We start from the raw sequence: 11,832 nt of genomic DNA on the forward strand, positions 1-11,832 counted from the left end.
TCTGGTTGCCAAGTAACTCTGCTTGCATTGGTAAAGCTGGTCCTGAAGCTTCCTCAGAGGTTAGAAGTCTGTGATTTATAGTTAACCAGTATCTTGGCAATTGATTAGATCCAACTTCTATTTTCATTTTTTTTAAAGATTTATTTATTTATTTATTTATTATTATTTTTTAAGATTTTATTTATTTATTGACAGAGATCACAAGTAGGCAGAGAGGCAGGCAGAGAGAAAGGGGGAAGCAGGCTCCCTGCTGAGCAGAGAGCCCGATGCGGGGCTTGATCCCAGGACCCTGAGATCATGACCTGAGCCGAAGGCAGAGGCTTTAACCCACTGAGCCACCCAGGCGCCCCATGATTTATTTATTTATTTTAAAGAGTTAGAGAAAGGGAGAGAGAGAGAAAGAGTGTTAAGCAGACTTCCTTCTGAGCCTGGAGTCTAACACAGGGCTCGATCCTGCGACCCTGAGATTAGAACCTGAGCCAAAATCCAAGGTGGGCTGCTCAAATGAGTGAGCCACCCCGGCATCCCAAGGTGCAACTTTTCTAACTGTTTGCATAAATTATCTTGGATCTGCAAGGTAACAAATTATTGCAAACTTTAGCGGCTTAAACCCACAAAATTATTACCTGACAGTTCTGTAGGGCAGGAGTTTAATAGGGGTCTCATAGGCTAAAATGTAAGCATTGGCAAGGCTGAGTTCCTTTCTGTAGGCTCTGGGTAAGATCCACTCCCTTGCCTTTTTTCAGCTTCTAGAGTCTATGCATATTCCTAGGCTGGTAGTTCCCTTTCTCCATCTTCAAATGCCACAAAAACGAGTGGAGACCCGCTCACATTGCATCATTCTGCTCGGTCTTCTTTTTCCACTTTTAAGGACCCTTGTGACTCCATCGGGCCCAACTAGATAATCCAGAATAGTCTCCCAGTTTTAACGTCAGCTACTGACAACCTTAGTGCTACCTGCAAACTTAATTCTCCTTTTTTTTCCATAAGGTAACAAAAGCTTCCTACAGTTAGGACATGGACTTTGGGGGACCATTTTTTGCCTACTACATTGTACTTCTGAACTTCAATCAGAGGCAGAAATGAATCCAAAATGTATCTGTATAAAATGAAAGAGAGGCGGGATGCCTGGGTGGCTCAGTGGGTAAAAGCCTCTGCCTTCAGCTCAGGTCGTGATCTCAGGGTCCTGGGATCGAGCCCCGTGTTGGGAATCTCTGCTCAGCAGGGAGCCTGCTCCCTCCTCTCTCTTTACCTGCCTCTCTGCCTACTTGTGATCTCTCTCTGTCAAATAAATAAATAAAATCTTTTTTTAAAAAATGAAAGAGAGGCAAACTGTTTCCTCCCCTTGCAAAAATGCCCGTGCTTAAATGGCTTTGGAGTCTGTCCCATAAGTAGAGAGCTGCCGAGCATGTGTACTTCTCACCGAAGTCTGGTGCAGCTTGCCAGCTACAGGTCCTATTGCATTAGGAAGATGGGAAAACAATTTAGTAGGTTGTGACTCATGTTTTAAAAAGTCACATAAGACAAAACGAGAGCATACTGAACATAGTGAAGGTAAATAATGATTTGTGAAAACTTTGTTACAGCTAAACATAGGTTGCAGGGTAAAATGCATTTTAAAAAATCACGTTTACTCTAATTAATTCATGTCATATCTTCTCATTGGTCTGCAGAAGTTCCATCTCTTGTTTTATTTCCCTTAATCTCCCATCCTCCACTTTCATTTACCTCCTTGTCCCCCATAGGCAACCATTATCATGTGTTAAATGTTAACTTTTTTTGTTATACATGTATGTTTTTGTAAAATATTCCTTCTTCTGGGCTCATGCTTTTTATAAGTTACATGAAATGAAACTAAAAAGACACTATCTGTACTCTGGTCCATTGCTTTCATTGCTGCAGAGTCTTTCATGGTGATATCTACCCTATTTGCTGTATGTCTTTCTCAGGGTAGAAGTAAAAAACATCTGAAAGCCACTGGTCTAGCGAGAACACCCAGGATTCATTGGAGACCTTTTAGAAAGGAAGGAACTGGAAGTTTTCTTCATCCAAGTTGCATGTCTAAAATGTCTGTTTAGTCTTCTTGTTCCCAACCGTTAAGACCTATGGATGTCACTGTTCCCAAACTTGGTCCTGTAGGAGGATACAGGTGGACATATACCGTAAACAGAGAATCCTTTATCCACTGATGTGAAGAGTTGTGGAATTTTTAAGCGGAAACACCCTCTTCCTGCCCTCTTCCCTGGGCCCTCCATCATTTTAACAGACAAGTATTTAAAGATAGTTTGATTTCAAGGAATAGAGACTCACTCAACATAAAATAGAATTTCTTGAAAGGGTTTTGGGTATCTTGGAAAACCCAAGAATGGGAAGAAATCCAGGCCTCAAGACCATCTTTATCTCTACCAAATTGCCTAAAACAAGGTGAATGGTCAATAAACTTTGGTCCAGTATTAGATGAATAGGTGAGAAGAGGAAGGAACTGGAAAATCATCAGGAGAAGAGGCAGCAGCTCTCACTGATTTTAGGGCTAGCCCCTGTAACTCTGCTCACATACGTCTGCTTCCCTTGCCCACTTCTGCACCAATATGTATACTGGCTCCACAGTATACATATCGGCACCCTTCTAGGGTGACAAGCTACCCAGTTTGCCTGAACTGTGGGGGGTTCTTGTGATGCAAGATTTTCAAGTGTTAAAACCAGGAAAGTTCAGGCAAACCAGGAATTAGTCACCTTACCATTGCATCAGGGTAAGCTTTAAAAATCAGCTTCATAAATGCAACCAGTCCCTGTGAATTGATGGATTGAGTTCCTCCAAGCCCCAGTGTTGTGAAGTTTGGAGCACTTGATTGGATCTACCCGAATTGTGATTTATTTCCCCTACACCAGGTGTTCATTCCTGGGTCAATCAATCTTGACTGAGCTACAGTGAAGAGGCTAGGCAGGTACCTAACTCATCCATAAGTCAATGGACCAGCTTTACCAAGAAAGGGTGTTGAGGCAATGTTGGGCCTTTGTAGTTCACAGATAGGACCTAGCACATCACTCAGAGATTTCCAGCATGAGCTCTCTGTCCAGGATCAGAAGAGTGAAGGAATGATAACAGTGAAATTATTAGACTTTCTAAATGAGATGTACCTCATCCCACCTTTCACTTAGTATGATATTTCCAAGATTCATCCATGTTGGAGCATGTTATCATTACTTCATTCATTTTTACAGCTGAATACTATTCTGTTGAATGGATATACCACTTCTCTTATTAATCGATGAATTAACTAATGACACTTGGATTGTTTTTGCTTTTAGTTAATATGAATAATGCAGCAATGAACATCCACACATACATCTACAATTTTTTATATAAGCATTGTTTTGAATTCTTGGGTACCCGAATATGGGTCTTACAGTAACTCTCTTTAACCCTTTGAGGAATTTTTTTTTATATGCCCACCAGCCAATGTATGAGGGTTTCAATTTCTCTATTTCCTCACCAACACTGACTATTTTCCAGTTTTAAGTTATAATTGTGAATTGGACCCGATGAGTTTTGATTTGCATTTTTTGATGACTAATGATGTTAAGTATATTTTCATGTGCTTGCTGACTATTTTTACATCTTCTTTGGGAAAAGAAGATCAGATCCTTTGCCTATTTTTTAAGTGGGTTGTCTTTTTACTGTTAAGTTATATGAATACTTTATATATTCTGGATACCAAACTCTCACCAGACATATTATTTGAAAATATTTTGTGCCATTCTGTGGTGTATCAATTCATTTTCTTCATAGTGTCCTTTGATGCACAAAAGTTTTTAATTCTAATGACCTCGGGTTCATTTCACTTTTGTTGCTTGTTGGCAGTTAGGCTATTGCCTAACTGAAGGTCATGAAGATTTACAGCTGTTTTTCTTCTAAGAGTTTAATATCTTTAGCCCTTACATTTAGGCCTTTGATCCATTTTGATTAATTGTTGATTTTTGTATATGTTATGAAGTAGTGGTTCATATTCATTCTTTTATATGTTGATATCTAGCTGTTCCAGCACCATTTGTTGAAGACATTGTTTTTTTCCCCATTGCATTGCTTTGGCACCCTTGTCAAAAATCAATTAACCATGGGAGCCTGGTTGCCTCAGTCTCTGGGACACGCAACTCTTGATCTCAGGGTTCTGAGTTTGAGCCCCATAGTAAGTGTAGAGATTACTTTAAAAAATAAATCTTAAAAAAAAAATCTTTAAATCTTTAAATAAAACAAGTCAATTGTCTGTAGCTGTATGGGTTTATTTCTGGACTTTCAATTCTATTCCATTGATCTGTATGTCTGTCCTTATGGCTCTACCATACCTGTCTCGATGGCTGTAGTACATAGTAGGTTGTGAAATTGTGTAGCGTGAGTCCTACAACTTTGTTCTCCTTTCAACATTGTTTTAGCTATTCTGGGTTCCTTGAGTTTTCATGGAATTTTAGGATGTGGTCATCAGCTCCTACAAAGAAGCCAGCTGGGATTCTGATAGAAATTGTGTTGAATCTCTAAGTACGTTTGAGGAGTACTGACTTAACAATACAAAATGTTCCATGGGATCTTTCTATGTATTAAGATCTTCTTTAATTTCTTTAAGCAATGTTTTATAGTTTAGAGCATACATATCTTGAACTTCTTTGGTTAAATTTATTCCTAAGTCTTTTAATATTGGGGGGTGCTATAATACATGGAATTGATATCTTAATTTCATTTTTGGCTTATTCATTGTTAGTGTTTAGACACACAACTGACTTGTACATTGATCTTGTCTTCTATAATCTTATATACTCATTTCTTAGCTCTCATATATATATATTTTATACTTTAGGGTTTTCTATGTGTAAGATCATGCCAACTACAAATAGAGATGGTTTTTACTTATTCCTGCCTAATCAAGATGCCTTTTATTTCTGGGTTTTTGTTGTTATTGATGTTGTTTTTGTTTGTTTGCCAAATTGCTCTGGCTAGAACCTCCAGTATGATGTTGCATAGATATATTGAAAATTGGCCTCGTCATCTTGTTTGTGATCTTGGAGAAAATCTTTCAATCTTTTACCATTAAATGTGATATTAGCAATTGTTATTCACAGATGCCCATTAGCAGGTTGAAGAAGTTCTCCTTTATTCCTACTTCATTGTATCTTTTTTCATGAAAGTACATTGGTTTTTGTCGAGTGTTTCTGTATCTGGTGAGATGGTCATGTCATTTGATGTTTTATTCTATGATGTGTTACTGATACGAAGGGCTAAACTAGTTTTTGGGTATCAAACCAACCTTGCATTCCTGGACTAAATCTCATTTGGCCATGATGCGTAATCCTTTATATATATATTGTTGGATTCATATAGTTGAGCTCTATTTGCATCTATATTTATATATATATATATATATATTATACTATATTTGCATCTATATTTATAAAGAATGTTGATTTGTAGTTTTCTTTTCTTGTGATATCTTCTGCTTCTACTACCTTTCTTGGGCCAGAAATGATTTCTTATCCACAATAGGAAAAGAGATACAAATGATATACAAGGATACGAGGAAATAAGTACCACTATACACCTCAGAGGTTAAAAGCCTTAATCTACCTGCTTATCTCGGCCCCCTCCCCAGTCATTGGCTGGCCTTCATGAAAAAACAGAGAGGCTTCCTGGCTCCAGGGATACTTCTTAGTCTGCTAGGCAATCTGCAAAAGTGGACTGTTAGTGTGTATGGCACATCCAGTAAGCTTGGAATTCCAAATCATGAATCATCTGCCTCAAAGCATCATCACCTTGAACAAACCCTGTGGAGAGTAGAGCCACAGAAGTTACAAGGTCATGTTTGCTAGACTGCCTTCCCCAAGTCCAGGACCCAATACCTGCAATACCCAACCTTCCTGTTAGTCTGGTCTCAATGTATCTTCTGTGTTTTTCTACCAACTATTTACAGAGCTTGCCTGGTAACAAGTGAAAGAGGACATTTCCTTGGATCAGCTGGAGGCTGAAGACCCTGAGCTGCTGTTCTCTTCTGTATACTCAGTGTGATGTCCTTTGGAAGCACATTTCATGGCAAATAGTCAGTACTTTGGCCTCCATATGGATGGCACATGCTCCTGGGCTAACTCAGGACAACCATCTGCAAGGTAACCAAGGAACAGCTCTGAGGACCACACTCTTCTTGCCTAACCCTCAGAAACCCTTATATCACAGATCCTAGGGAAGATCCCTTGCCTGCAAGGACCTGGCAGCACATTCCCACCTCTGGGAGTTGGTAACCTCCTTCCAAGGCCATGGCCTGACTCCTCCCAGATGGGATCTGGCTGTCCTGGGAAAGTACCACCTTCCCAGTCTCTTGCTGCAGCAAGTCCTGCTTAGAACAGCTCAACTCATTTCTTGGTCATTGGCGATTTCTGGGCTGCCTAAGTCAGATTAGAGCTCTGACCACTTTGCAGGAAGGTATGGGATGTCTATTAGAGCTGGCTAGCCATCTCTTTTAAACTAGAGAGAAGTACTTCTGTTTTTGTCCAGTCTTCACAGACTTGTTTTCTTTAGTGTCCTCTCACAGGAGCACATTTTCCAGGATTCCTTCCATTTCACTCAAATTTCCCTATCTCTATATGAGTCTGGGATTCCTTCTGCATGGACTGTATGGACCCTCAGCCATCTCAGGACAAACAAGTCTTCCCACCTGCTCTTGATCACTCCTGGGGAGCACTGGCAAGGACAGAAGCCATTAGAGGTTTTTGGTTTTTATTTAATCCACTGGCTGCTGCTGATGCATCCCAAGCATGTTCTAAAAGGTCTCTGCAGACTGCTCTTAATTTAAAGCAGGGAACTTCGAGAGATCAAGCCTCCTTGCTGAGGCTCAGGGGCAGTCATTGAAATAAAAGAGGCACAGTGCCTATCCTTTAGAAGCCTTTCAGACAAGCAGTGCATTTCCCATATTGCGCATTTCACTCATCGTACTCTGGGACATCACCTATTGGCTTTTCCACGTCAGGCAAGCCCTCTACCTTTTATTGAACGTTGTTGTAAATCAAGACTCCCTCATTTATAAGTCCACCTTGAAACACTCTTCTTATTCTTGCTTGGCTACACGGAGCAACTCAGACAAGAAAGCACTCTTACAACTTGGGTTGAGGTGAGCCAAGCTCATTTATGGCTAATTAGAACTTGGGGGGAACCTGGAGTAAAACTGCAACAGGCAATTAACTTCCAGTCTCTGGTCATTCACTTGGAACACCCTTAGGAATGAATACCTGCGTGGTCACTCAGAGCCCAGCCAAAGTGCCTGTGGTTCCCAGTCAGTGACACAAGGCATTACATGTGGCCACTTATGCAGTCCCTGCGGTGAGGCCTCCATTTTTCCCTGGCGCTGCACACCCAAATGAGCAGAGGGGAATTCTGGTGGAGGACACGAGAGTCCCCCCAGCCCCACCCCACTCAGGGCGGTGCGGTTACTGGGGTGGTTGTAAGCACTCTGGGCCTCAGAGTTAGAACCTCCCATGGCACGCCCTTCACTTCTGTTCCTCAGGAACGCAAATGTCCTCGCCGGTCTACCACCCACTGCGCAGGCAGTGTTTATAAAACCCAGGTGGCATTCTCCCAGCTGGAGCCAGCTGCTCCCATTAGAGCTGAGCTTCATGTACCCACCTCTCACAAGGCCTGGTGCAGAGTAGATGATTACAAATATTTATTGAATGAATGAGCCATAAAAAACTTTGAAAACGACGGCCTGGTTTCCGTCTTCTACCAGATCAATTTAGGGCTGCTTTTCTCTCACCCAGAGTCAGGATGTGCTCAGATATTATAAGCTCATTCTCATGTTAACCTAGAAAAAAACAGGAAAAAGTTGGTTGCCAATCAAATGGAGTGGATAAAGTTTCCTTTTATGAGAACAATGTGCTTGTTTGAAACATAGTGGAGAAGGTGCTGGGAGTAAGATTACAAGGAATATAGCAAAATAAATAGCAAAAGGCCACAGAGGGGTCCTCTAAATCACGGGGCCAGCTGTTCACCACAGGCCATTAGCTGCCCAGAGCTCCTGATGCACTTGGCCGTGTGCATCTGGGTGTGGTTGCTGATGTGCAGTGCCACAGAGGAGAGACATTTCAAGTTCAAGGAGATGTCTAGGAGGAAGAATGAGCAGTCCGTGAGGCGTATGTGTGTTTGCGTGTCCCGGTGTCCATGTGTATGCACACTTTGGTGGAGTACAGTGAGTGAAAAGATCCCACAGAAACAACAAGGTGAGGGAGGGGCTCCGGAGAAGAGAAATATTAAGTGAGGATGAAGCTGTTTGTTGTGGCACGAGATTCTCCCCTATGTAATCCCGGGGAAAATTTGCAATGCTCAGTAATGCTTTGGCAGCAGTGGGTTTGTAGGAAGGAATTGTAAGAGGCAATAGGCTCTAAGTTCAGGTTTGCTCAGGACAGAAAAGAGACAATGGGCAGAGAGGCAGGGCAGAGGAAGGTCAACTGACATCCATTATGCCCCCCAACTCTCAATAAAGATTAAATATGTGAAAATGATTTTAAAATTACATGTTAATACTATGCCTTTTCCCACGACTGTAAACTTCTGTGAACTTCCTCATCTTCTACATGAAGTTGGTGAAGCTGATATCTGTGTTCCTTCCATCCAGTTCATCACCCATGATGACGATGGCCCCCCTCACCATTGTTAACCACCGCTTTCTCCTCCTTGGGGTCTCCCGTGGGGGTGACAGAGGTCTGTCTGAACCTCTGTCTGCCCTTAGCATCTCCTACCAGAGAAAGGTTACTTCATTGAAACCCACTTACTTCAAACATGCACAAAAGGGTATGTGGATGAGGTATATGGATGTTAACGTCTGTATACTGACGCTTTGGAGATTGTAGTAGATCGTTCTTGTTGTTGCGTTTGTTTTTTTAAAGATTTTATTTATTTATTTGACATAGAGAACACAAGCAGGGGGAGAGGCAAAGGGAGAGGCAGGCTCCCCACTGAGCAAGGAGACTGATGTGGGCTCGATCCCAGGATCCTGGGATCATGACCTGAACCAAAGGCAGACGCTTAATCGACTGAGCCACCCAGGCACCCCCACATTGTTGAGTTTAAAGGTTAAAATACTAGGGTAGTTTTTAGCTCCATACTCTACATTAAAATAATCAAACACCTCTTTCAATAGTGAATTCTACTACTCTTGTTTCCAAGGAAATGGTATCCTGCAGGCCAATGCATGTAATTTGTGTCAAAGGCAACACAAACTTTTTCTAATACAAACACATATACAAATTCAACATATAATGTTATATTCTGGGGGTCTTCGCTAAGGCATAGCCTCTGGTGCCCTTATATTATCAGTAAAAGGAGGGAATTAGACTATGTCATATGGGAGGTTTTCTCTAGCACGGAGATCTTTCTTTCTTTCTTTTTAAAAGATTTTATTTATTTATTTGACAGAGAGAGAGAGAGAGAACACAAGTAGGCAGAGCAGCAGGCAGAGAGAGAGGGGGAAGCAGGCTCCCCGCTGAGCAGAGAGCCCGGTGTGGGACTTGATCCCAGGACCCTGAGATCATGACCTGAACTGAGGGCAGAGGCTTAATGACTCAGCCACCCAGGCGTCCCATGAAGAGAGATCTTAACACATTTGGCCAATTTCTCTGCCACATGCTAAGTTGTACCATAGATTTTCTGGCTAGAACTAAGACTTGTATATGCTTAATTCTTTTGCATATTTAAGGCAAATAAATCACTGAAAGGAAAAAAGAGTATTTACTGAGTACCTACAAAGTACCAGATTTATTTCCCATATACCTGTGCCTGCCTGATGTTATTCCTACAAAGTAGGTATTATTACCATTATTGCAGATTAGTCAATAATCAGGATTTTATTTCATACATATTTATAATTAACCAAATTCAGTGACAGGACATTATTTCAGTTGTGAAACCTATATAACTTCATGCTTTTTCTAATATACTATAATAATTCTCAAATCTGCATATCTATGGCTTACATTTACAAAGAGGATTAGACCAAAATTATTTCTCTAATTTCTTCTCCTTCTTCTTCTTCTTCCTCCTCTTCCTCTTCTTCTTCTTCTTCTTCTTCTTCTTCTTTTTTGTATATGTGCCGCCAAAGCGAGCACTATTTCTCTAATTTCCTAACTGGCAAGTTATATAACCTATTCAATTAAAAAAAAAACAAACTCATTTCCATCTGGAACTGAGGGTATTAACATCTGTGTAGCCCAGAAAGCAGCAAAAAGTTTTATCAATATCAGTTGACATTTACTATCTAACTTTGATAATTATAGGCATTGTGCTATGTAATTTATAGATATTTTATTTATTGTGAGGTGAACAACCTTATAAGGTGGGTAGTATCCCTGTTTTATTATTGGAGGAAACTGAGGCTTGTAGGAATTAAGTAACAAGTGGCAAATGACTGAACCGGGAATCGATTCCAGTCCTGATCAATGCTAGTCTATGTTCCATGGCCTTTCAAATATTTTAAATTTATAGGAATCATTACCTTTGCTACTATGTCAAAATAGTGATACTCCAAGAATTCAGCTTCAATTAAAAAATCACAAAGGGCTGGGAGGTGATGTAAATGAAGATAGAAGCAGCCACTACACGCCTCGGGCAGCCAGTGCACCAACCTGCTCGAAGCACCCGACACTCGCTACATTCACAGAGAAGGGTCACGTCAGCAGACACCAAACTGAAGGGCTCGCAGCTAGCCACAGCTGCTTCTAGACAAACAGCCTGTGAATAAGCAACACCTGGGTCAGCTAACTAGCCTTCCTAAGCAGACGTGGCTTCCTGTCTGCCCCTTCAGCAACATCGCCTACTCTAACCCATTTTTTTTTATCATTTTATTATGTTAATTACATTATGTTCTTCCTTTCAAAGAAATAAGTGGGATATTAGGGGAAAAAAAGTTATTATACATATAAGCAAAGGTCCTGATTCTAATTCGGTTCAGGCAACAACAGAAATCACAATCACGTAACTGACTCGATGACTATCCCTAAGAAAGGTAATAAAAATGAATACCAAGCAGAAAGCACTGGAAACATATTGCTAATTAGTGAAGGTGGGCGATAATGATGATTTAAAAGTATGTTTTTGCTCTCTGGTAATAACATGCCTGTGGAGCATGTAAGTCAACTGTTCACCTCACACACAAGTTTTAGGAAGCCCTGGATGCTTGTGTGTGTGTGTGCACATGCGTGTGTGTGCTGCAGTGGGTGTGGGGGGCAGGTAGGGCTTTACGGTAAGAATTGAAGTAAAGCAAAAAGAAAATATAACTGAATCAAACTCTTCTATGCCATGAATCCTAAAAATGACTTTAAAAAACTAAAGTTCTATTATTATTCTCATCAAAAAGTCCATTGAAATCAAAGTGCTCTTCTCTACATTTATAAAGGGTTTTAGTTCAACTGTTTTTGCAGTATCAATGAATAAAAAAGTATAAAAACTGTAACCAGTAGCTTTTGATCAAAACCTCCCCAACTCCCTAAGAACCTTTCTCTAGCATATTATGATCTTTAGTTGAAGTATAGTTGACGACACAATGCTACATTAGTTTCAGATGTACAACATGACTCAACAGCTCTTCCTTAAGCTCCCCACAAGGACAGCTGCCATCCGCCTCCATACAACACTGTTACAATACCATTCACCATAATCCCTACGCTGTGCCTTTCATCCCAATGACATACTCATTTCCTAACTGGAAGCCTGGACCTCCCATGCCCCTTCGCCCCTTTTGCCCATCCCCGTACCCCTCATCACTCTGGCAATCATCAGTTTGTTCTCTGTATTTATGGGTTTCT

Source organism: Mustela putorius, unplaced genomic scaffold (genome assembly GCF_011764305.1).
Source record: "Mustela putorius furo isolate JIRA1106 unplaced genomic scaffold, ASM1176430v1.1 tig00537350_pilon_pilon_pilon, whole genome shotgun sequence".
Lineage (NCBI taxonomy): Eukaryota > Metazoa > Chordata > Mammalia > Carnivora > Mustelidae > Mustela > Mustela putorius.